Source organism: Amblyomma americanum, chromosome 4 (genome assembly GCF_052857255.1).
Source record: "Amblyomma americanum isolate KBUSLIRL-KWMA chromosome 4, ASM5285725v1, whole genome shotgun sequence".
Classification (NCBI taxonomy): Eukaryota; Metazoa; Arthropoda; class Arachnida; order Ixodida; family Ixodidae; genus Amblyomma; species Amblyomma americanum.
The window spans coordinates 14,592,478-14,619,767 of record NC_135500.1 but is presented as its reverse complement, the minus strand read 5'-3'; the positions used below and the strand labels follow the sequence as shown (position 1 = coordinate 14,619,767).

Sequence of the window (27,290 nt, the reverse complement as noted above, 5' to 3'; positions counted from 1 at the left end):
AAAAGCGATGAGCGACAGCGTGCAACGCTTCGCGCACACTTAACTCCAGTGTTTTCCTGCGCAGCCGCTTCTGCCTGGGCGCTGCACAAGAACCGAATAGTTTGAATCTTCCAACACCAGAAGGTGCAATCATCGCCTGTGGTCGGACACGTTGGCTCCACGTTGCACTGACGTCTACAAAAAGCATCCTTGCACCGTCGCTTTGCCCAGTTGGCAAAAGCGATGAACGACAGCGTACAACGCTTCGCGCGCACTTAACTCCAGTGTTTTCCTGCGCAGCCGCTTCTGCCTGGGCGCTGCACAAGAACCGAATAGTTTGAATCTTCTAACACCAGAAGGTGCAATCATCGCCTGTGGCCTGACACGTTGGCTCCACGTTGCACTGACGTCTACAAAAATCATCCTTGCACCGTCGCTTTGCCCAGTTGGCAAAAGCGATGAACGACAGCGTAAAACGCCTCGCGCACACTTGACGCTTAACTCCAGTGTTTTCCTGCGCAGCCGCTTCTGCCTGGGCGCTGCACAAGAACCGAATAGTTTGAATCTTCCAACACCAGAAGGTGCAATCATCGCCTGTGGTCGGACACGTTGGCTCCACGTTGCACTGACGTCTACAAAAAGCATCCTTGCACCGTCGCTTTGCCCAGTTGGCAAAAGCGATGAACGACAGCGTACAACGCTTCGCGCGCACTTAACTCCAGTGTTTTCCTGCGCAGCCGCTTCTGCCTGGGCGCTGCACAAGAACCGAATAGTTTGAATCTTCTAACACCAGAAGGTGCAATCATCGCCTGTGGCCTGACACGTTGGCTCCACGTTGCACTGACGTCTACAAAAATCATCCTTGCACCGTCGCTTTGCCCAGTTGGCAAAAGCGATGAACGACAGCGTAAAACGCCTCGCGCACACTTGACGCTTAACTCCAGTGTTTTCCTGCGCAGCCGCTTCTGCCTGGGCGCTGCACAAGAATCGAATAGTTTGAATCTTCTAACACCAGAAGGTGCAATCATCGCCTGTGGTCGGACACGTTGGCTCCACGTTGTACTGACGTCTACAAAAAGCATCCTTGCACCGTCGCTTTGCCCAGTTGGCAAAAGCGATGAACGACAGCGTAAAACGCCTCGCGCACACTTGACGCTCAACTCCAGTGTTTTCCTGCGCAGCCGCTTCTGCCTGGGCGCTGCACAAGAACCGAATAGTTGGAATCTTCTAACACCAGAAGGTGCAATCATCGCCTGTGGTCTGACACGTTGGCTCCACGTTGCACTGACGTCTACAAAAATCATCCTTGCACCGTCGGTTTGCCCAGTTGGCAAAAGCGATGAACGACAGCGTACAACGCTTCGCGCGCACTTAACTCCAGTGTTTTCCTGCGCAGCCGCTTCTGCCTGGGCGCTGCACAAGAATCGAATAGTTTGAATCTTCTAACACCAGAAGGTGTAATCATCGCCTGTGGTCTGACACGTTGGCTCCACGTTGCACTGACGTCTACAAAAATCATCCTTGCACCGTCGGTTTGCCCAGTTGGCAAAAGCGATGAGCGACAGCGTGCAACGCTTCGCGCACACTTAACTCCAGTGTTTTCCTGCGCAGCCGCTTCTGCCTGGGCGCTGCACAAGAACCGAATAGTTTGAATCTTCTAACACCAGAAGGTGTAATCATCGCCTGTGGTCTGACACGTTGGCTCCACGTTGCACTGACGTCTACAAAAATCATCCTTGCACCGTCGGTTTGCCCAGTTGGCAAAAGCGATGAACGACAGCGTACAACGCCTCCCGCACACTTGACGCTCAACTCCAGTGTTTTCATGCGCAGCCGCTTCTGCCTGGGCGCTGCACAAGAACCGAATAGTTTGAATCTTCTAACACCAGAAGGTGTAATCATCGCCTGTGGTCTGACACGTTGGCTCCACGTTGCACTGACGTCTACAAAAATCATCCTTGCACCGTCGGTTTGCCCAGTTGGCAAAAGCGATGAACGACAGCGTGCAACGCTTCGCGCACACTTAACTCCAGTGTTTTCCTGCGCAGCCGCTTCTGCCTGGGCGCTGCACAAGAACCAAATAGTTTGAATCTTCCAACACCAGAAGGTGCAATCATCGCCTGTTGCCTGGACTTGAACGCTTCTACCTGCTTTTCTAGGTGTGCCCGCTTTTCCCGTTCCTCTTTCAGCTCGCCCACAATTCGCTCCAAGAGGCCGGCATTAGCCTCCTCCCTCTTAAGTGACTCGGGGACCTGAGTTTCTAGCTTAATCCGTTGCTCTCGTTCCACCTTCAGGTCCCCTTTGAGTTTCCTAATCCTAGCTGCCCATTCCCCTTTCAACGTCCGAACGGCCTCCTCAAAACGCTTACATCGCTTGCACGAGAAGCTAGCCCCATCTTCTTCGGCTAAGCTCCGGATCTCGGTCTCGTCCAAATGGCACCAACGGTCGCACTCCTGGCACTGCACTAGCTCCCCGTCCGCCTTGGCTTTCCTAGCTTGCCGACCCACCGTCCGGCTGACTGCGTAACGTGAAAGCCCGCCAAAATTCCTACAGAAAGACCTTCGGCACACACACTTCCGCTAGCCTTCCTACCCTTATTACGGTTTAAAACTACCGCCCCTACACCATGTACAAGAGCAAATACCAAAAAGCACTTAGCTTCGGCCGAAGTCGTTGGAGCTCCGAAAAAAGCGTATTCCTTCGACGGCGTCACGAGCTAAGTAAGCTAAGCATATGATAAAAGCGACCTCTGAAGTTAATAATGATTTACCGTAACCATCCTTGCGAACGGCAGGAGGCTACTGTTGAACAGTGTGTTACGGACGATAGGCTGAAATCGTTTAAAAAAGATATAACATGTAATTGGTCAACGGTTTTCAGTAAAAGAAATGTGAATGATGAGTATAATTAATTTATTCCAAACTTAACGCGTATATACACAAAACAATTAACACACAAATATCTGAGGCCGACAAGAATGTAAGGAAACCGGGGATTAAGAAATACCTTATCAACAAAGAAAGAAATAAAAACCGCTTGTATCACTCTTTCCTCCATTCGCGCTCGGAAGATACATTCATAGCCTTTAAAAAGCTAAAAATCAAATAAACGCTGAGCTTTGGCAAGCGAATATTAGTTGCTATCAGCACCTTTTTTGCTCATATAAACGAGGAACGACCCGGTACCGCACGGAAAATTTAAATACTATACTCGGTCGTGATAGTAACCCCTATGTTCGAAAAACAATAAATGCCAATGGTCGTGAACTGAGGGGCTGTGCATTAGCAGATCACTTTAACAATTATTTTGTACACAATAATAATCCAGAAACAAGTGCCCTGCACACCGTTATTCTACGCTCTAGCTGCGCTGACACCGTGTCTTTGCGCCATCTGACCAATATAAAGTACACAGAACCTTTATCGGCCTACACAATAGCAGATCATTACATATCTACAACATATAAAGCCAGTAAAGTACGTCTTATGATTTAGAGCTTCTGCTCTGGTTCACATTTTTAGTTTATCACTGGCGAATTCCCAGACGCCTTGAAAACTACGCCAGTGTCTGTGATTAATAAAGGTTGCGATTGTAACATGAAACATGTCGAATTATGGGTCGACCTCTGTGCTTCCCGTATTTAAGAAAGGGTTGGGAAAGCTTATCTCTGTTCGTATTGCAAAGTTCTTTCACAGGAAGGCCATTTTAACTTCTTGGAACTTGTAGTTTTAGGAATGTGTTTATGGGGGTTCTATGGGGGAAAAGCTGATCTCTCTTCGTATTGCAAAATTCTTTATCAAGAAGGCTATTTAAAGTTCTAGAACTTCTAGGTTTTAGAAAAGTTTCTCTCGGCGTTTGACGTTAAAAAGCGACTCAGGTTATGAGGGATGCTGTAGTGAAGGTCTCCGGAATGTTCGACCACCTGGGGTTCTTTAACGCGCACTGACATCGGACAGTTCACTGGCCTCCAGAATTTCGCCTCCATCGAAATTCTACCACCGCAACCGAGATCGAACCCGTGTCTTTCGGGTCAGCAGCCGAGTGCGATAACTACTGAGCCACCGCGGCAGTCTGGTTTTAGGAAAGGTCGGTCGACACAAGTAGCCCTGCTGAAGTAGCCCTTAAGGAAAAACTTTTAGAGAACACTGACGATAACCTGCTAAAAATTGTCCCCTTTATCGATTTCAGCAAAGCGTTGGGCTACATAGATTATGGTGTTCCTATCAATAAACTCTCCTTGTATGTCATACGCGGGACCCTTTAAACTTCAATTCAAACTTACCTCAAGATAAGAAATCAGTGTGCGTCCACTAAAAATCAATGCTCAGCTCTTTTACCAATCACATGTGGCCTACCACAGGGAAGTATTTTAGGTCCCTTGGTATTCAACACGTGCACACCCCGTCAAAAATATACGGCGCAAGGGGTTTGCTTTTGAGGCCTGCTGCATGACTCGCACCTCGCAAGCTTTGGACTCCTAGATATGCTAGGGAGTCCCGCTAAATCGCTTATAAGCAGACCTCTTGCACTGTTTACTTTTTACGGGGGCTGTACATCAATGGTATTGTAAATATAGACCCTTCTGTTCAGTTTGTGATATTTCGTGACGACAGCACCCTGCTCCTTTCTAATAGCAGTACGGACCAGCTGATACTAAGGATTAATTACGTCCTTTGAAAACTTTTATCTTGATCCAATGGGAGCCGCATAAGGACTAATCCAACAAAAACTATAGCTGCTATTTTTCGCGGAAAAAATAAGATCGTTGCACCAGGTTACATATCGCGATATGAACAGCAAAACGTAGAAATAGTGACGCGCACAGAATCCTTGACGTTTACTTCTCCACTCATCTACAGTGGGACAATCATACAGAGAACCTGCGAACGAAACTCGGCTTTTTCTGGAATAATGGCGCGTTGTAGAATGATGCTTCCACAAACTGCTAAACGCCAAACAAATCATGCCTTGTTTCTGTAATATTTAATTTGTTGCACGTTAGTTTGGGGCTACGGCCGCTAAAATGAACATAAATAAAGTTTACTTCTACAGAAAAAGTAATCCGTCACGTAACGAACATACAGCCACCGCACACAACTATGCATTCTTTTAGTACATATAACATGATTCGTGTTCATCGTATATCTGAATTGTGATTACTGCAGCTTATGTGAAACAGATGACGCCTTGCACATAGTTGAAAAAATAGGAGAAGCCCTTGATGAAATTATTCCATAAAGTGACATTGATACATGCCACTGGGTCTCCACACACAAAGCAGATGTTCACAACATTGTGGTTCACTTCGTTCGACGAACGAAGCGCGACGAAGTTCTCGCCAAGGCCAGGAAAAAATGGCTGACATGTAAAGAGCTTGGTGTGGATTCGAAGAACTCTGTGTATGTAAATGAACACTTGAAACAAAAAAAAAACAAGAAACTGCTCGGGGCTGCGCGCATGAAAAAAATTCGAGGTAAACTGGCATTTCATCTGTACTTCAAAAGGGCGGGTGCCGGCACGGAAAAACAAGACTTCAACGATCATCCGGATGGCTTCCCAAAATGGCTTGGCAAAGATGACATCCAAGAGTGAATAGGCGCTTAGGCGCTTTTTCCATGCTTTGAAAATTATTCATTATGACAGTACTATCGATCAGCGACTCTTATTATGATATATCTTGCCTCAATGAAGAAACTACAGGTTTCAAAAACTTCTCGGCCTTGCATATTAAAGTTAGAAGTATAAAGAACAAAGTTGATGAGATAGAAAACCTGACGGAATCAATAAAAATTAAATATGACATTGTACTTTTCACAGTAACTTGGCTATCTCTAAATGATCCCATGCCTTTTTTTAATGGTTATCGCTGGCAGCACATAACTAGAACCAACCACAGGGGAGGAGGTGTGGCTATGTTCATAAAAGAAGGAATACATTTTACCGTTGTGGATAAATTCTCTGTAGTTACTGACGACGTCGAACGCCTTACAGTACATGTAGGGAAGGCCACGGTATCGGTCGTCTATAAGACCTCCTACTGGCGAGAAAAAAAAATTTTGCAGTTTTCTAGATACAGCGCTTTCGCATGTCTGCGTTAGTAATGAACATGTGATAATCATGGGAGATGTAAACATAGACATGAGCTCACTGGATACATGGGCGTGGGAACTGAAATCACTTCTACCTGTCACGCCTGCGCAAACCATGTTATATTACCAACCCAAGTCACAAAGAACCGTGCCACTTCAAGTGACATTTGCGTTACAAACCTAAATAATGAGGACATAATTACAGGTCGGCTTTCAATTGACATAAGCGACCATTTACCGCTATTTTCTATTGCAAGATTCACATCATACAGCCGTGCTTCCCGTGCGCCTTTTTAGGGCCGAATGATAAACGAGTGTTCGCTAGAACACTTTCATGATTTAAATGCAGCGATAGACTGGCAGGCGGTCTACAACAAACGTGATGTTAATACAGCTTTTGACACGTTTCTTGCAAACATAAAAAGCTCCTACGACGTGGCTTTACTGGCCCGTTGCGGAGCGAACGAAGCAGAAATAAGTTACGAAAACCTTAGATAAAATGTCGTCTATATAATGAGATAAAAAACAAAAATGCGATGCATCACCTTTTTGTAAAAACAAGGGATCAAGAACAGTTTTCAGATTTTAAAAAATTCAGGAACCAAGTTAAAAGCAAACTGAAAAAAGCTAAAAAAGAGTACTACGAACAGGTGTTCTCAGACATATATACGCAATGAACCAAAACTGATATGGGATGCTGTGAATAAAATATCAAGTGGAAAGTCAAGTATCAGGTCACAAACACCGTATCTGAACAAAAGCCAAGTAACAAGCATGAACAAAAGTTTCCTGGAAGCGGGATCATGTGCTTCAAGATCACGCAATGAAAGTGTGGTTCATGCAGTGGATATCACACCTGTGACTAGCACTATCTTCATGGAGCCCACAGGTAGCGCAGAGATACGGAATTGAAAAAACTGGAGGACGCTTAAGCTTCGTCTTTAAGAGTGAGACGTGACAGCGTGTCGCAGCGTTGCCGAGGAGTACACGGAACGCCGTCGCCCGTTCGGCGCGACGCGTGGCCCGTTGGGCAATTTAAGGAAAGAACACCTGTATGACATATCTCGGCGGATACCCGAACCGGGCCGTAAGGGAAGGAAAATGAAATGAACAATTGCTTTTAAGGAAAGGAAATGACGCCTGTCTCACATTTCTCGCTGGACACCCGGATCATGTCTTTAGGAAAGGAAAAATAGATCAATCAATCAATCAATCAATTGATTGAGCCATCGATTGATCAATCGATCAATTAATCAATAAATAAATCAATCGATCAATCAATAAATCCATCCATCCATCAATCAATCAATCCAACAATCCATCAATCCATTAATCCATCAATCAATCCTTAACGCTGCCGCGTTGAAATCCCTTCCCTTACGGCGTGGTTCAGGTCTCCGCTGAGATGCGCCATTTTTCGCTCACGGTCAAAGACGCCGACGCCGACGACACCGGCTTTTCTGCGACACGAACTCCTTAACGCTGTCGCGTTAAGAGACAAACTGAAAAGTACTGCCTCGCCCTGACCCGACGGAATGCAGCCGGAGCCGATTAAGTGCGTCTCAAACGAAATAAGTGAAGTTCTAGCTTACATTGTTACCATGTCAATATCTCAGGAATGTTTCCGGAGGTCTTAAAAACTGCGCGAGTGACACCAATACATAAAGGCGGCGTGAAGGATCGGGTCTCAAATTACCCACCAATATCTGTCTGAAATATATTCTCAAAGATTTTTGAAAGTGTGATATTTGACAGGCTGTGGTCATTTATTGGTAAACACGATGTGATGTCAAAGTGCCAATATGGCTTTCAGAAAAATAAGTCGGCCGAGCAAACCCTTCTTAGTAATAACAACAAAATAATTGAAAACATTGAAAAGCAACACGTTACACTTGGATTTTTTTTGGACTTAAGAAAGGCTTTCGACTCAATTGATCATAAAACGCTATTACAAAAATAAGAAATCTACGGGATACGTGGCATTGCTGGTGATTAAATAAGAAGTTATTTAACGAATCGAAGCAAATTTGTTCAGGTAAACTATTCGGACATTTTGCCTTTAACAAAAGGTGTACCTCAGGACTCAAAACTGGACCCACTATTGTTCCTTATATACGTAAATGACAATGTACGAATACCTGACTCACCAGAGTTGGCAATTTATGCCGATGATACCAATGTATTTTTTACGTCCAATGACATTTCCGAACTTGCTTTCAGCGCTAATACTTATATAAATCGTCTGTGAGAATGGCTGAGAAAAAAACAGCCTAGAACTCAATACAGCAAAAACAACATACATTTTATTCAGGCCCCGTAACAAAAACATGCATGGTGACATTATCTTATATTTTAATGACACGGAAATTACCCGCGTTAAGGAACAAAAATTCTTAGGTGTATGGTTTGATAAACATTTATCGTGGAGTTCACATATAAGCAGGTTATGCAATGATCTTTCTAACTCCGTAGGTATCATTAAAAGAATAGCCCACCTAATTCCTCTTTGGTTCAAACAACAGTTATACAGTGCCCTTTTTTTATTCAAAGCTCTGCTATGGGATCTTGGTAGGGGGAACAACAACAACAACGAACTACAACATGCATTCATTCCTTTGATACACAGTCTTTCCACCCTTCCTAATGTTCAAGTTGAAGCATATGCAGACGACATCACTCTCTGGTCCACAAACCGCTCAGCTCAGGTGCAGCAAGGCTCCCTGCAAAATGCCCTCAATCTTCTAGACAACTTTCTTGCCAACACTGGGACCTCTCTCTCAACCTCTCCAAATCTTTTTATGTTCATGCGGCCAATAAAGCTTGCCGCCGTATTTTCAAAGCCACTTCGTTCGTGCTCACTGTTGACAATGCACCACTTCCTGAAGTGGAACATACCAATGTTTTGGGCCTCCACGTTCATGCTTCAGGCAAAGGATCGCCTTGGTTGTCAGCTATGAGCAAGAGTGCTATAAACACACTCATGTAGTTTTCTACATCTCGTGCTAAAAGATTTCTAGAAAATTTCGAGTCTTTGGGCTACGGGAGTAAAAGAATAACAACTCGGAGCACTCATTTATGCGAAATACCGCATTTCAGAGCAAACTAAAAACTACAATCACTGATTCATACTGCACCATATGTACGAAAGGAATATAAGCACGCAGCTGATATTAGCAAAAGGGTATTAGTCTGGGCTAGTCGGTACATTTCGCAGGTAGAGGTACAGCGCAAAAAGGCGGGACTAAAGGAGCGGACAGACAAAGGCGCTGACTTACGACAGATGATTTTATTGCTGTGATAGCGCAATAAATATGAGAAGCTAAGCACAATCAACGTGTGGCATTGCATCGCTGACTGAGTACGTCAATAAAACAGAAGGAAAAGGAGGAAAGCGGTGAAACAAGCACTAGTCACTCAGCCGATAAGATAATCAATTTCTTTTTGAGTGAGTGCAAGAGATGTCTTGCTCACGCACTTTTCTTTGTTTTCATGAATCAGGAACGCGTCAACTATTTCCGGCGTGCGCTAGTCTCTATGCCTGTACAAAATTGTTGCACTAAAAGCAGGGGTGCATTTGCACTCAAGCCAATGTAAGGCAAGATTAGCTCTGGGGGGTGGGGCCAAGGAGCGTTCCAGTTCTCTTAAGTGTTCATTCCTGCATCTCCCTCTTCGTCCGATACAGCATAGTCCACAAGATAGCTCAATTTTGTACACATTTTTTCGGCACGGCACGTAACGGAATTCATGGTTCTTCTCACAATCGGAAGGTGGCGGTCTTTCACAGTGGACTTTCTTGGAAAGACGCTGCAGTTTGTTAGGAGCGGAAAAAACGACTCGCACCCGGCTTTCCCGGCTATCATTTTCAAGTTGTGCGATACCTTATGTACATAAGGTATTACTGCAAAAACACGTTTGTGCACATCTTTACGGGAGGCACTTTCTTTTTGGTTGGAAGTCGGCAAGCATCTTTTCCGCCACTGCGCGCATGATGCGTTCCGGAAAACCAGCCATTCCCAACCTCATTATCTGGCTTTTGAAGCTGGCTTGCATTTGATGGCAGCATGATCTAGATATAGCATATTCCAAGGGGGCTGTCACGGTGCGTCGTTTAACTAGCTTTGAGTGCGAGGATGAGTAGGGTAAAAATCCTTTTGCGCTCGGGGTGCGTAACGCCAGCACAACTCTTCGTTGCTCGTTAGTATCTGTAGATCCACGAAACGAATCCAGTCATGATCAGGAACTTCTATCGTTAGTCTAAACGGATGCAGACCAGACTTGAACAGGGAGAAAATATCGTTGGCTAGATTTACCTCGCTGTCATCATCATCATCATCAGCCCTACTACACCCACTGCAGGGCAAAGGCCTCCCCCATGTCTCTCCAATTAACCCTATCCTTTGCCAGCTGCATCCACCCTTTGCCTGCAAACTTCTTAATCTCATCCGCCCACCTTACCTTCTGCCGCCCCCTGCTACGCTTACTTTCTCTTGGAACCCACTCCGTTACCCTTAAAGACCAGCGGTTATCTTGCCTTCGCATTACATGCCCTGCCCAAGCCCATTTCTTTCTCTTGATTTCAACTAGGATGTCATTAACCCGTGTTTGTTCCCTCACCCACTCTGCCCGCTTCCGATCTCTTAACGTTACACCTATCATTTTTCTTTCCATGGCTCGCTGCGTTGTCCTTAACTTAAGCTGAACTCTTTTCGTTAGCCTCCACGTTTCTGCCCCGTAGGTGAGTACCGGTAAGATTATGCTGTTGTACACTTTCCTCTAGAGGGAAATTGGTAAACTGCCACTCATGATCTGCGAGAATTTGCCATATGCGCTCCACCCCATTCTTATCCTTCTAGTTATCTCCCTCTCATGATCCGGATCAGCTGTCAGTACCTGCCCTAAGTAGACGTATTCCGGCACAATTTCTAGGCTCTCGCTGCCAATTGTGAACTGTTGTTCCCTTGCTAGGCTGTTGAACATTACCTTGGTTTTCTGCATGTTAATTTTTAGACCCATCGATCTGCTCTGCCTGTCTAACTCGTTGATCATGATTTGCAGTTCACCTCCTGAGTGACTCAGCAAGGCAATGTCAACAGCAAATCTCAGATTATTTAGGTATTCTCCATTTATTCTTATTCCCAACTGTTCCCAATTCAGGCCTCGAAATACCTCCTGCAAACATGCGGTGAACAGCATTGGCGAGATCGTGTCTCCTTGCCTGACGCCCTTCCTTATTGGAATTTTATTGCTGATTTTATGGAGGACTATAGTAGCTGTGCAGTTGCTACATATATCTTCCAGTATTTTGACATAAGGCTCTTCTACCCCCTGATTACGCAATGCCTGTATGACTGCTGAGGTTTCCACTGAGTCGAATGCTTTCTCGTAATCAATGAAAGCTATATATAGAGGTTGGTTATATTCTGCGCATTTCTCTATCACCTGATTGATGGTGTGAATATGATCTATTGTAGAATATCCTTTACAAAAGCCTGCCTCATCATTTGGTTGATTAAAGTCAAACGTTGCCCTGACTCTATTAGCGATTACCTTAGTAAATACTTTGTAGGCAACGGATAGTAAGCTGATCGGCCTGTAATTTTTCAAGTCCTTGGCGTCTCCCTTCTTATGAATTAAGATAATGTTTGCATTCTTCCAAGCTTCTGGTACAGTCGAGGTCATAAGGCATTGCGTATACAGGGTGGCTAGTTTTTCTAGCCCGATGTCCCCTCCATCCTTCAACAGATCTGCTGTTACCTGATCCTCCCCAGCTGCTTTTCCGCTTTTCATTGCTTCTAAGGCTTTCTTTACTTCATCTTTCGTTACTGGCGGGATGACGCATTGCTGTGCACTGCTGTCTTTCTCATTAGCGTTCTGATTACATTGGCTACTGTACAGGTCTGTGTAGAACTCTTCGGCTACGTTAACTATCTTATCCATATTGCTGATGACATTGCCCTGCTTGTCTCTTAATGCATACATCTGGTTTTTACCTATGCCTAGTTTCCTCTTCACTGTTTTTAGGCTACCTCCGTTCTTTAGAGCATGCTCGATTCTCTCCATATTAAACTTCCTTATGTCGGCTACCTTGCGCTTATTTATTAACTTTGATAGCTCCGTTAGTTCTATTCTATCGGTAGTGTTAGATGCCTTCATGTTTTGGCGCTTCTTAATCAGATCTTTCGTCACCTGAGATAGCTTCCCGGTATCTTTTCGAACTGTCCTACCGCCTACTTCTACTGCGCACTCCGTAATTATTGATGTCAGGTTATCGTGCATTGAATGAACATCAAGATCATCTTCCTCAGTTAAAGCCGAGTATCTGTTTTGCAGCGCTATCCTAAACTCCTGTGCTTTCCCTCTTACGGCTAACTCGTTAACGGTCTTCTTCTTCACTAGCTTCTTCCGTTCCCTCTTCAAGTCTAGGCTAATTCTAGACCTTACCATTCTATGGTCGCTGCAACGCACCCTTCCGAGGACGGCCACATCCTGAATGATGCCAGGTTTAGCGCATAGTATGAAGTCTATTTCATTTTTAATCTCACCATTGGGGCTCTTCCAGGTCCACTTCCTGTTTTCTCGTTTGCGGAAGAAGGTATTCATGATCCGTAAATTATTTCTATCCGCGAATTCGACTAATAACTCTCCCCTGCTATTTCTAGAGCCTATCCCATAGTCACCTACCGCGTGGTCGTCAGCCTGCTTCTTGCCCACCTTCGCATTGAAGTCGCCCATCAGTACAGTGTACTGCGATTTTACTCTATTCATTGCTGATTCAACGTCCTCATAGAAGCTTTCAACGGTCTGGTCATCATGGCTGGATGTGGGTGCGTAGGCCTGCACCACTTTCAGCTTGTACCTCCTATTCAGCCTAATTACTATAGCTGCTACCCTCTCGTTAATACTGTAGAACTCCTCTACGTTGCCAGCTATATCCTTATTAATGAGGAAACCCACACCTAGTTCTCGTCTACCCTCTAACCCTCGATAGCACAGTATGTGTCCGTCCTTTAGTACTGTATACGCCTCACCTGTCCTCCTAACTTCGCTAAGCCCTATCACATCCCATTTAATTCCCGCGAGTTCCTCGAACAGCACTGCTAGGCTAGCCTCACTAGCTAAAGTTCTAGCGTTAAACGTTGCCAGGTTCAGATTCCAATGGCGGCCTGTCCGGAGCCAGAGATTCTTAGCACCCTCCGCTGCGTCACAGGTCTGACCGCCGCCGTGGTCAGTTGCTCTGCAGCCGCTGGGGACTGAGGGCCGAGGGTTAATTGGTTTGATCATAGAAGGTTGTGGCCAAGTACTACACCAGGGTGGCCAAATCCTGCTCTGGTGAGAGAGTGCGTTGTCGGTTCTGGTCACCGAGATAAGGCCGCACTCCAGGCCTGATTATGCAATTCCATCGACACGCGGATTTTTTTTTTTTGTAGTCCTCCTTATTTAAAAATCACCAGAAAATCGTCGACATAACGAAAAACACGTACCACTGAAGACCCGGGTAAGGACTCTTGCAAGCTTTGGTCCAAGCACGCTAGAAGACAGTCGCTGCAAAAAGGAGCTAGCCCTGAGGCTATACAGACGCCTTCCTTCTGGATGAAATGTCAGTCGTTGAAGGAGACGACAGTAGAGCGTAGGTATAGGTCTAGGAGTTCGAGAAGGCTGCCCACGTCGATGCCACAGTGGTTTTGGAATTTTGTGATGCCGTACTCGTCAATTGTTCGAACCACAGCACTGTGCGATGCGTCCTGAGGAAAGGAATAGTACATATCCTTGATGTCTATGGATAAGGCGTTGACATATTTTTAGTCCGTGCTCCTTAAAGAAATAGGACACAACTGCTGGGCTACGCACCAGGAAAGGGTCCTTAATTGTTAGCTTCGAGAGAAGAGCCAAGGGCAAGTTGCCATGTGCCCTTTTCGCTAACAATGACCCAAAACGGACATTCATACTTATAGGTTTTTGCCGAGAAGAAACATTGCAGGGTTAAAGCCGAGGTTTTGTTCACAGCAGCCGCAAGCTTGTCCAGGCCGAGCCTCTCACACTTTTGCAGGACTTCGTTTTTTACCTTGTTCGCTCGAAACTTCTTTAGTAGCAGGAAGTTTTCATGGATGGGCATCTTGGGCTTTTTTTCGGTAAACTGCCGATGGCAGGACGGCAAAGCCTCCTTCTTTGGAAAAAGTAGCTTGAGGTCCGCTTGTTTGAGAGAACAGGTTAGGTTCTCTAAATCCGGGCGGTTTTTACTTACCGCAGTGGTGGGGAAAGACTCAACTGAGTCTTGAATGTGCCGTGCGATGTCTGTCTTATCCTTGGCTTTTGATACTGTCGTCCTTGCCATGGCAAGTAACTCAGGCTTGCTGGGTGTAGGCGCTGAGCAGATCTTTGGTCCGAGTTGAAGAACTTTTAGATCGTTCACGTGAACGCCTGGGTTGCCTATGAGGTGAACTGTCTGTTCCATGGGTGCCCCTCGGTTTTTCTTGGGTAGTGTGGCCCAGGTTGACTGCCACAGGAACTCGGGGGCGATAGCAGCTGAGCGTAGCTCCCAGGCAAGACGTCGGGGCCGCCACCCGGGGAGCATCCTGAAGGCATGCAATACGTAGCAAATCCTTGAAGAGACGCACGTTCCTCCAGGCTTCGGTGCGCGCAATGTGGCAAATACGTAGGCCGTGGGTAAGTGACGGCGGGAAAGGTCCGAGAAGCTGGGATACCGCTGGCGGGAAATAGGCGTTCTTCACCGCAAAGGAGAAAAGGCGGGCTTTGCAGGTAGCTAGTTATAGGAGGCTTACACAAAAGGAAGGGTTCCGTGAGGCACACTGAGAAAGAAAGCCCGATGTATTAGAAATGTATTGCAAAAGGGTATTAGTCTGGGCTAGTCGGCACATGTCACAGGAAAATGTACAGCGCAAAAAGAGAGGATTAAAGGAGCGGACAGACAGAGGCGCTAACTTACGACTGATGATTTTATTGCTGTGATAGCGCAATAGATATAAGAAGCTAAGCACAATCAACGTGTGGCATTGCATCGCTGATTGAGTACGTCAACGAAACAGAAGGAAAAGAGGAAAGAGGTAAAACCAGCACTAGTCACTCAGCCGCTAAGATAATCACTTTCTTTTTGAGTGAGTGCAAGAGATTTCTTGCTCACGCACTTTTTTTGCTTTTCATGAATCAAAAACGTTTCAACTATATCCCGCGTGCGTTGGTCTCTATGCCTGTACAAAATTGTTGTACTGAAAGATGGGGTGCATTTGCACTCAAGCCAATGTAAGGCAAGAGTAGTGTGTGGGGGTGGTGCCAGCGAGCATTCATGTTCTCTTAAGTGTTCGTTCACGCATCTCCCGATTTTAGCACCTTAGCCGATCTTACTCCCAAGGAGCTGATGACTCATTTTCTGCATATGTAACTGTAAACAGCTAATCGCTACGAACTAATGTAACCTGCATTTTGCCACTTTGTCTTGCGTGTTTTCCTTATATGAAATGACATATTGCTGAATGTCTTAACTTTATGTAATATAGTGCAATAATGATAATCTATATCCTCTTTCAAAGTGTTGTTTCTTTATCTTTTTGTGTACTCTAATACGACTGTAAAGTGTATCTCTTATTTAGTTTGGTGTACCTTTTATGTTGTGTTAAAGAAGCAACTTCTTTTTGTTACGTTCGCTACTGCCATGTAATGGTCCCGTGGGTTTTGTCAAGCTGTGTGCACAGCTTTGAGCACTGTGTGGCCAGCCAGATTGTTCTGGTAAATAAACTGCATTGAATGATTGAAGTTATGAGGAAGACTGGGCGTTATCACTTAGAGGTAACCGATTTATTTAAAAAACATATCGGTAGAACGACTAACCGGTGCAACTGTTCGCCAGAGTTTTTCACGTAAAGTTTTTACAAAAGGCGTACTAAACGGATTCATTCAAGCTTTAAAAATAGATATAAACATTTGCTGTGCCTTGCGAGAACAAAATTTGAACGTCAAGAACTACTCGCCGCTTCACTAAAATTTCTTCGTCTAGCTCTACGCCCAAAGCAAGTGACCACATGGACTGATGTGCAGAAGCAGCGTGGCACGCTACTGTATTCATCAAAAATCCTTTATCCGCAACTGCTAAAGCGTTCTCAGCCATGTTGTATGCATATTTAGCGCTGCGCTCATCGGCCTTTTTTTGTTCTGTTAAACTCTGCTGAGCTACTTGATGCTTCATTGTATTGGGTAAAAACTTAAAAATTCTCAATCTCTGGCAATACATCTGAATATGAAGCACACGTTCTTGATCACTCGGACGCTTTTGTGCACCAGCGTACAATGCGGATTCCATACAATAGTTTGGAGACGCTTACCACTTGGAATCTCGTGATGATCATCCCAAGTGTGCAGGATAATGGATGATAATGATTTTGAAGCGAAAAGCTTTACTATACGCTAGGTAAAGCAGTCGTCGCGAAAACCGGAGAATTACCCTGAGCGACCTTCAGCTCATCTACGTTTATTCCTTCTTTACGGCGTGGTTCCCGTGTCCACCGATATATGACAGTTACTGCCCCATTTCTTTTCCTCAAAACCAATTTTCAAAACCAATCCAATTTTCTTCGAAAAGGCGCATAACTCGCCCCCTGAGACAGTGGACACCTCATTCCAGCTTTAACCTACGTGGCATTAGTGACAGATGTGCGCTGCATGCGTTGGCATTCACAACGTTGTAGCAGAAACGCGGCACTGAAGCTATATACCGTCGGCGTTCATTGTGCTCATTGCCGTTGCCGTTGACAGCATTCTAGGCTCCGATGATTTTGAGGAAAGGTGGTGGTGGTGGTGGTAACTTTTATTGCCAACGATGATGCAAATGGTGGGGGGGGGGGGGGGGGTGGCGAAGCTCCCTACATGGCACTTGGATCCTCCCTCACTGTGAGGAGGCACCCCTACAAAGCGAAGGATAGCCCTTAGAAAGGAATCCTCCTCAAAGCGCTGGAGATGAGCCGGCGGTGGTATTGAGAAGAAGTTTCGGTCATAAGAGGCTCCCAGTAAGACTCCGCCATGGTTGGTGATGGGGGATGAGGAAAGGTGAGGCATGTGAGCAGGGTGTGTAGAAAGTCTCCTGGTTTGCCGAAAAGTTTGCATGACGAGGGGAATTGGTCTGGGTAACGGGCATGTAGTACAAGTAATATGGGGTATGCAGCAGTCCCGAGTTTGTAGTCGTCGCCAGTGTGCGGCCTGCGATATGGTGAGGGATGGGGCTGGGGTGCGTACTCCCTTCGTTGTTGCCAGTAGTACGAGAGAGCATCACGGAAGGAAAGCAGGCGCTCCTCAGCCCGTACAAGGGGCTCGACTCCCACCCGGAGTGTGAGACCTCGGGCTAAGGAATGAACCTTTTCGTTGCCAGGGAGGCCGGTACGTGCTGGCGTCCAGATGAGGGTTATAGGGCGGCGGGGCTGCCAGAAGCGTAGTAAACGAGCAGCGGTGCGGGATATGTAGCCAATAACATAGTTGAGAATGGAAGATTTAGAGTCAAAGATAATTTTTTCTGGCAGATGTCGAAATGGAAGCAAGCGCGATGGCTGCCTCTTCTGCCTCTGTGGTACAATTGGTGATGATTGAGCTGAAGGTCAGAAGTTTTGCTTGATTGTCGGCTATCGCCAGGGCAATACCGGAGCCTGACGTGTACTCTGCTGCGTCCACGTAAACCTCCTCATGGTCATCGCCATACTGTTTGTGTAGGGCCCGAGCCCTTGCTAATCTGCGGTCCCTGTCCCGCTCAGGGTGCATGTTCTTGGGTACGGGGTGTACGTTCGGGTTAAAGCGGAGGATAGGAGAAAGGGGCCCCGCTCGGTAGGGAGTGTAGATGGGGTGAGGTTTAATTGGGGTAATAAAGTGCAACCAGCGCCTGAGTTGGATCTGCGGGATATTTGTGCCGTACAGGTAGCCTCTGGGATTTCCTCAAAGGTGTTGTGGACACCAAGTTTGAAGAGTCGGTCGTTTGATGGGCTGGGGGGAAGACGTAGAGCGGTTTTCGTGCAACTTCGCAGGAGGGCATTTACCGGGTCTCTCTCCTGTGTGAGGGGTAGGTATGGAAGGGCATATGTGGCACGGCTTATGACGTAAGCCTGGGAGAGGCGAGTCGTGTGTCGCTCGCGGAGGCCAGCCCGGCGGTTCGCTACGCGGCGAGTCAGTCAGGCGGTCTGTTGACCGTGTGTTTGGAGAGTCTTTATGACTTGTCCGTGCGCGCCATGGGAGTAAATAACCAGCCCAAGCACGCGAATTTTGTCTACTAGTGGGATGGGGTGAGTAAATAGGGTGAGGAAGATGGGTGGATTGACTGAATCGTATTCTTTGGGGCGGTAGAGAAAGAGCTCGGATTTTGTAGGGGAGCAGGTCAGGCCACGCTCCCGTACATATGTGTCGATGGTGGTTAGGGACAATTGTTGGTGTTCTCCTATTTGGGCATCACTGCCGCGGTATGCCCAGACCGTGATTTCGTTGGCGTGGAGGCTAAAATGGATATTATGGATTTGAGCTAGGAAGGCGCATAACTGACTCCCTGGACACTGAACGCCTCAGTCGCTCTTTGTGGTACGTGGTGGTGCTGAGAGAGAGACGTGGGCTGCATGCATTAGAGCTGACAACGTTGTGGCAGACACGAGGCCCTGCGGCAATAGGCCGCAGCGTTAATTGGGTGACCAACCTCTCGCGATCAATCATTAACTGCCAGGGTGGCAGATGGGCTGACTGCCGATCGAGTTCTCGCAACGCACTCAACATTACAGACGCCAAGCTGCATCTGCGTGCCCGACACACCAGAGCTTTCGCTCTCTAACCAGGTTTAGTAGTAGTTGAACCACAGCTATCTTTTTCCCGTGCGCTATGCGGCGCCATCTGCACTTCCCCGCAATCACCAGCTCAATGAAACTATGGTCAGATCATACTATCTATATGCATGACGAGCTTTACTCTTCCGTGTGGCGCGGCGAGCTTTGTGAAGCCTCCTTTATACCAGCTGCCTAGTTTTTTTTTCATCTCCATTGTTCATGCAAGAATAAAGCTGAGAAGTACTCGATACTGCAGCCATCATTGCGACGTGGGAGAGCGACCAAATATGCCGGTCGAACACAGTGCTGGCTTCACGCCTCCCTCAGGCTCTAATCGAACTCAGAGCATTTTGAAATCTTGTGGCTCGTATACGGCTCTACTTTGGGCGAAAATTGTCCGCCTGACATTGCTGAGAATCGGAGCCAAAGGAATTTCATGCCTAACGCTGGGCTTGACCAAGTATTTCCTGCTTAACGAGCATCCAAGCTGAAAGTCACCGCTTTCGCCTAATCTTTGTCCTTTTTACTGGAGAGAGTTTTTAAATATGTCGCGCCTTCACAAAGCTGTACGAAATTCTCTGCTGAAGGACTTAACACCCTGCTGCTGAGAAACTGCACAGCTCCAAGACTTAGGCCAGAAGACAAGCGCGCACTGAAAATTGCGATTTGGTAAGAAAGGGGCTACCAACTTGACTACTTCTCTTTCTCTTTGTCCCGTGTAGTCCCCTACTGGCAGCGCGTTAAATCCGTCAAAGCTTTTGTAGATTTGTATTTTATTAACTGCCAGATATACAATGGCGTGGTCTGTTGAGTACGAATATAAAGCGAGGCAGACATTATGTACTTCAGGTTTGAGTTTGAGTTTTATTGAGCTTCTGAAAATACAGCCATGGAACAGAAGCAAAAGCCGGTAACGAGGACCGCCTGACTAGGCCCCTGCGCCTTCATAACTCGGCAACACAAACCCAAAAGCAGCCGTAGCGTAGGGCTGTCCTAACATCTGGTACGGGACGTAAAATTAACGCAAAATAAGAACATCCTTTCACTTCAGGGAGAATGACAGCAAATGAAAATGAGATCGAAGCATGCAAGTTGCTATATAACAATCTGTTATAAAACTAATCTGGCTTAGAAAATAAACAATGTGTCACGGCGAGTCCTAAAATATGCATGTGTTACTGATGAAACTATATAAATCACTACTGCATAAGTTTAACGACATCCCCTAGGAAGCGCAAACAAAGCACTAGCACGCGCATGAAATGGATGAATAATTAAAACAATAATTACATTAACGAAAAAGCTTTCTATTTTTGGCTTTAGGGGGCAAGGTTATATTGCGAAATTGACGCCTGTAAACATTGAATATGGCCCATGTATTCAAATTTTCTTATATGGCAGTGTGGTTCGAAATACCGAATATCAAAAATATGCATTTCAAAGCTTCTTGAGTTGGCTTTCTAGCATTGCCTAATTATAAAAATGGCGTAGCTGCGCCCGGTATCGTCGCCGAAATGCAGCTAAGTTCTACATCACAAGTACAGCAACCGCGCCTCTCTTTCATGCATAAAAGGTGCAGTAGAAGACATTTTACCAACGTGCAACGCGTAAATGCCAATGCAGGGAGCTTTCAAATGCGTATTGTTGACGCCTTCGTTGGCGGCCATCAACTTTAAAATATAACCCTAAAATCAAAACTGAAAGGTCAGTTTCAGCAAATTGTTCTTCTCATTATTGATTCTAAAAACGTACATCATCCGTACTTTCCCTATCATCTGGCTTTTTAGAACGCCCTGACGTCTCTATTACAGTTTTTGAAATAAAAATCTGTAAAGAATAAAAAAAACGACAGGTTGAGACGTATGCAAATCATGAGTTTGATAACAGGTTGGCGGGAAAAAAAATCCAACGTAGCATCTGCTCTACACGCCAGTGATTTAAATATAACAATAGACGAAAACAAGAAAGCTGCTTATCAAGAATCAAGGCAGCTTATCAGTGTCCTGTACAAAAGAAGAAATTGGTGAAATTAAAATCTTTTCAATGAGCGGGGTATCAACACACGTAAAGCACTTAGAATGCACACGCTGGACAGGAATCTGTCGCAAGGAAATACGTGCAAAGGGGTGCGCTACTCTGAAGATATTTTCATGTTCATCAGCAAAAGATTTGAGCAGCCAAAAACCGTAAAGTGCAGCCAAACAGAATCACTATGAAAGTGCCAGAGCTAGGCATAATGAGCGCCTCAAATGCGCAATTGGCGGAGAACATGAAGGATGTTGGCGTGGTTAATACGCATGCACTCAAGGCGATGTCTGCGAAAAATATACCGGATGATTTTTTTTCATTCATTCATGTTTTATTTTAAAAACCTGAAAGATATATCGGTACTGTCTATGCATGTGCGTGATAGAGTTCAACTAAAAAACGTATCGTTACCTGGAGTTAACAAAACAACGTTTTATTGTTAGTTTTAAGGCTCTAGATTATAGTCCAAATTCAAGGAAGTTAACATATAAGGCGAGACACATTTTCAAGATTTCTGAATCGGCAGTGCCGTTGAAATGTCCCGTTGAAATGCCAAAAACGCTCTTTTGAAAGTTTGTTGAAATGCCTTCCCGCGCGTTGCACTGCTATAAAATAGCATCTTTGCCTGGGTTATCGTCGCCGAAATCGCGTCAATATCTACTATAATATAATATACAAAAACGGTGCCTGAATTTGCGGCCTGAGAAGTTCGAGCCACGCCGTTTTGTTAATGAGCAGCGCGGAAAAGCCGATTTGACGAGTTTTAAAAAGCGCATCTTCAACTTCAGTATTGCTGACTGTGATGACAATTCAAAAAATTTAAAACTCGGCTTGACTTTGGCGTTCCCACCTTTCAATTTCGCATTACTGCCTTCGACCCTAAAACTAGGAATAAAAAAGGTGGTTCTTTCATGCTAGTCATCCACCGGCCAGTTCATCCTTGTCTGAAGAGAGAGTGGATGGGTGGGGTGACAGATAGGCAAGAAAAGGGCAGTATCCTATAGCTCCACTGGAAGAAGGAGGTTCAAAGTCCAGCTTGTCGGTGGGTTGATTGCTGGAGCCAGGTTGCGTAAATCACGGGGAAAACCTGATGAAACAATTCATTACCAGCAATCTCTGAATGACCAAGTACCACGCGGAGGGAGACCATGGCCGGACCTATCATTAAAAGAGCACAGTCAAGAGGGAAGCCCGACTGACAGTTTGTACAAGAGTACTGATCTGTGTACGCGGCCGCTGTGCAACGTTCTGCGTGGCATGGACGGAGGGGATGTTGCTAGGGTTGGAAACAGACTCGGACGCATCGGTTATGGGGTCGGCAGTTTTGGGAGATCGCATTTTAATTGTACTCTGTCAGGTACATCACATCCGCTTGCTTTAGTCGTCCTTCACAGACCGCTTACACATATCTCTCATGGTTTTTAAAATAAAAATCTGCATTTATGGAGAAAATACTCCGGCGAACTCTTAACTCTTTTCCGGAACGGGCAAGCAATCCCTTGGTGCCTTCAAACATCAGGGCAAGAAGAGAGGACGAAGGAAAGCTAGAAGTGCTTGCCTTCCAGAATAGGAGGCGCCTTTGACTTTCGAACAGTGCTTGCTTGATAGAACAAAGTGAGTTTTGAAGCGAGCGCTACACTGGACTAACCGTCGAGCATGTCGCGGTGGCCGGGAGAGGCCAGTTGTGCGCATGCGCGCCGATACCATGGTAAACAGACAGGCCGCACAGGTGCGCCAGGCGCTTCGTCGCCGCTCTATTCCCCGAACCGCGCGTCGCGTGCGCAGCATTGCGTGTAAAAGGCGGAGATGTAGTGGGCGTCTGCAGCACAACGTTTGACATGCATGCAGAGGAGAGTTCAGCCGCTACTAAACAGCGGTGTAGACGATAGATGCTTAACTCTTCAGATCCTGAAGGTTGTCGCCTGGCAGTTGGCTATTCAACAAGGAGAGAATGGGCGTAAGAAGGCGAAGAGAGCGGTTGAGACGCCTGAACAGAGAGCGGAATGGCTTGCCATACGGAGATGCCAGACTGCCGAGGGTAATAGCGCATAGCCGCCCAATGTCTCTTACTGCTAAACATAGACTACAAGATCACCAGGGAAACGCATCTCTCGCTACGTATATCCTGGCATAGCCGAGCTAAGCCGCTGCCAATTTTTACTGCTCGCGCACTCTGTTCCCGCCCTTTTTTATTGAGCACTGAAGCAAGACGGGGCCGTCATTCGGATTATTCCAACTCTTAAAAATGTCACGGCAAGCACTGTGGATCTCTCCGTGCGTTGTTGAAATTCGCAGGAACAATATTTAAGTGCATTGCCCGCATATGTTGCAATGAGCTCGCACCAGATCAAACATCAGATCTTTGGTTTGGTTTAGGGGGGTTTAGCGCCCCAAAGCGACTCAGGCTATGAGAGACGCCGTCGTGAAGGGCTCCGGAAATTTCGACCACCTGGGGTTCTTTAACGTGCACTGACATCGCACAGTACACGGGCCTCTAGAATTTCGCCTCCATCGAAATTCGACCGCCGCGGCCAAACATCAGATCTTCATCGTGGCAGTGATAAGATATTAAATCACTGTGACAACTCTGACGGGCTCCTCTAGCTGCCACGTTACTCGCACATGGGCCATCCGAAACCACTTCTTAAAGGTTTCTTACTTGGTCGGTGTTTAGAAATTAGCCCTCATCAGCAGTAAAAGTATTAGAGACGCAGGGGCTACCTGTTTATATCGCGAAACACTTGTTAGCTCATTGCAGTGGTGAAAAACAAAGAAGCTTCAGCGGGTGTCGTAAAAGACCAACTTGAGTTTTTCCCTGCAAAGGCTGGAAAAAAAACTTGATTCCTCTGAAAGCACTGGCGCTACGCTTTCCTTAAATTGCATATTCGACTGGACAACGGTTCTATTGGAATAGTTATAGCAGCATAGCATCTCAGCCCCTGTCTGAAATGCACCGATGCCGGTGTCCAGCGAAAGAGCGTGAACGGGCAATATTCGGCAGTTAGGTTGAGAGCAAAGCTGAAAGAGGCTCACCGCAGCAGTGCACCTCTCCTCCGTGCTTCGCCGTTTTATCCCTGCGAGAGCGGCGCGTTTCCTCATCGTCGGCCGCTCGTCTCTGACGCCATCCGCGCTGAGGGCAATCGAAGACGCTTCACGAGGGAAGAGGGGCGCACGCCGTCAACCGCGCTCCGTGAATGAGCCGACCGCCCGAGAGCGGCATCTCGGGAGAGAAGGAAGGCAGCACGGACAGCCGCGCAATCCCGCCGAGGCGCTCCGCTCGTTCTGCCGCGGACCACGTGCACTGGCGCCGCCGTGCCTTCTAGGTGGCGTTGGTCGAAGCCAGGTCGCCGTGCTCGGATTGGCCCGCCCTAGCTGTGACGCAACGCCTGACGCAGCGGCGCTCTGCGATGGGACCGCGTCGAGCGCGACTGGCGGAAAACCGGGGAGAAGGAAAGCGCAGGTATTCGCTCGCAGTCCTGTGCGCTCGGTGGCCACTAGGAGGGGAAGCGGACGAGCCTTGAAAGTGCGTAGTTCTGAGTCTGTACAACTTCAGTCGAAAGTTTAACGAATGGTATATTATGTTGCTGAAAGAAATTCCAGGGCGGGTTTGCACGCCACCTATGATAAATAGATATATACAAAGCCTCGATAGTTTGGGCGGTTTGCTTTGGGTGAATTGGGTAAAGTTATTACTGTGCAAAGGAGACCGGATATACTCCGTGCTTTGTCCAGGCACACGCAGCCGGATTCCGAGTGCACGAATTGCGGAGAGCACCAGTGAATCTTTACCCGCCCGGGCTGAATGCCGATTTATTAGATTTATGTCGAGAAGTCTAGATCTATACATTTCTGCCGGCGTGTTTGGTGCCACAACGCACTGGTGACCGCACTCTGCCCGCTTTCCTCTGCTATGATATCCTCACTGCATAGCATTGCACAGGAGCAACAGAGGCGTACAGAACGTCTTTAGTTGCTCTAGAAATCTCCTGCTCATCTGGTGCACCATTTTTATCATCATCACAGCACGCGCTTTGTTTAATTTTCAGTGCCACGCGTTCATGGCTAAGATGACTAATTTTCTGCGGCGCAACTTTTAATTTTCATGGTCTGCGAAAAAAATGAAATATTCCTCGGGAAACATGCGGGAAACGGTCATTTTGTCCAGAAGCGGGAGCGAGCTTGGCCTCGATGGCCAAGGCCGTAAAGGTTGGCTTTCCCTGGCATTTTACAAGCTACGCGTGGGTGAGCTGAAAATAATTGTTGCAAAAAATAAAAAAAGAAACCTCTCCGCTCTCCAAGAAAGAAATCTAAAACTGGCGCTGTATTCCTAGTTTGTTCCTGAACTTAATGCAAGGTGATTTCTGAAGTTTATGATTTAAGAGGAAATCAAGCGTTAAATTCTGAAAATACGCTAAGAATACTTTTGACAGGCGTCACTGTCAAGAATCGTACCATATATGAGTGCGAGTGCTCCCACAAGTGCAGCCTGCATGTCGTAGCTTCTCTGAGTGGTCCGGACAGCAAGCATAGGAAAGCATTGGGAGCACTCCGTTCGCCAGCGCTCAGGCTATTCGTTTCAAAAGAAGTCAAAGGATTAAATTATTCGCATTTCTAACGTTCTATCACGCTTACTGATGTCCAAAAACACAATATGGTGCAATATATAAGGCGGCTGCTAAAAAAAATACTCCATGAACAACTCTGAAGTCTGAAAATCGGCGATTTCTTGCGTGATTATGGGAAACTAGGGGCTTTGTTCAAGGCGATTTATTTACTTTTGATGAGGGCGTCACCGAAACTTCTCCACTAACCTTTCTCACCAACGAGAACATTATTAAAGACGGCTAGAAACCATCTCCACTCGAGAATGCCTCCTTTATAACCGTGTAGTCCGTGAGCCTATGCGGTGTTGTAGTGGCACTATACACCACTGGAAGGGGAACGGCTGCAGGCATCAAATCGCGCTCAAAGAAGCTCCCCAAAAGGTAGGAGACGGAGATGTCACTATTTCTTAAGCTTCTTCCCCATGAATACGCCCCTGGCTATCAAAACTTCTGAATTTAGATAGGAATTACATTCAGTACCAGGTACCGTGCGCTGTGCCTTCATTTAGTACCATGTACCGACTAGCCCAGACAAACACCTTATTGCAGTACCAGAAAAAATCAGATTGCCACGTGAGTCACGGCACACTATGTTCATCACTATGTTCATCAAGACTTAACCACGCAAGAGTAGTATGACCATATTTATTTATTTCCTTACCATCAGAGCCCGAGGGCATTACAAAGGGAAGTGGGTTAGATACGAAAGTGAAACGCAAAACTAGAGCAGCATATATACGAAATATAAATGATGCTCATGGAAAGAAAATAAAGGTTATAACAAAAGATGAAAATGAATTAACAGCCAATGGACAGCATAAAAAAAAGAAATGCATACAAGGCGTAACGAAAACTTTTGCAAACATCAGAGATATGGAAAACATCAAGATATCACGCTCAAAAACTACTGACATGCGCATATACAGAAGGAGAACAGCCGTTTTAAAAATATTTCCTGGATCAGGAAAATCATTAAAAAGTGACAATGCTGCACTTTCTTGGGTTTATTGAAGCAGCACGTTATCCAATGCCTAATTGAACGCAGATTTATTAGAAATTTCGACGATAAATCCGCGAAAGCGATTCCAACTTATTGACGTAGTTAGGATAACTGAATTGTAAAAATGGTTAGTTTGGCATGAAAGAACACAAACCTCACTATATTCATTATATTCTTTAAAAAATGGGTTCTCATGATAAATTTATTTATTTATTTTTATTTATTTATTTACAATACCCCTAAGGGCCCTCGTGCGAGGGTATTACATAGGGGGGGGCGATACAAGCATAAAAATATGGCACAGGCATTAGAAACAAAATACACGTAATAATTAATTAAAACTAGCAATGTACACAAATAACAACAACAAACAACGCAGAAGAAAATACTCAGTAAATGCACATAATACAACAAAAATACCAAATCTGTTAGTCCATGGTTTGTTTTAACGAATGCTGAAACGATTGTGGGTTAACCTCAGTAGCTATGTGTGATGGCAAGTTATTCCAATCTATTATAGTGCGAGGAATGAATGATTTCGAGTAGAGCAAAGAACGGCATGTGACGCGTTTTATTTTGTTAACGTGGTCGCGGCGAGGAAAGACTGCAGGGTGTGGCAAAAAGAAGTCGTCGTGGAGGGTGGGATGGTGATACAGTTTGTGAAGCAAGGTTAGGCGAGCGAAATGGCGTCGACATGATAGCGGTTCCAACTCGGCACGTTGTTTTAATGCTGTGACACTGGTGAAGCGTGAATAATCTGAAAAGATGAAGCGAACAGCACGGTTTTGCAGGG

At 46.0% G+C, this 27,290-nt stretch overlaps 1 protein-coding gene across 14 annotated transcripts in view; it reads right to left on the bottom strand.

The window, feature by feature from the left end:
• Nucleotides 1–24,197, bottom strand: part of LOC144127803 (FMRFamide receptor-like) — a 1,107,197-nt gene extending 1,083,000 nt beyond the window's left edge. For all 14 annotated transcript variants that reach the window (XR_013313569.1, XM_077660725.1, XM_077660726.1 and 11 more), the window contains exon 1: nt 23,927–24,197. The gene's annotated coding sequence lies outside the window, so the exon portion shown is untranslated. The remainder of the gene's footprint in view (nt 1–23,926) is intronic.
• Between the last annotated feature and the right edge of the window lie 3,093 nt (nt 24,198–27,290).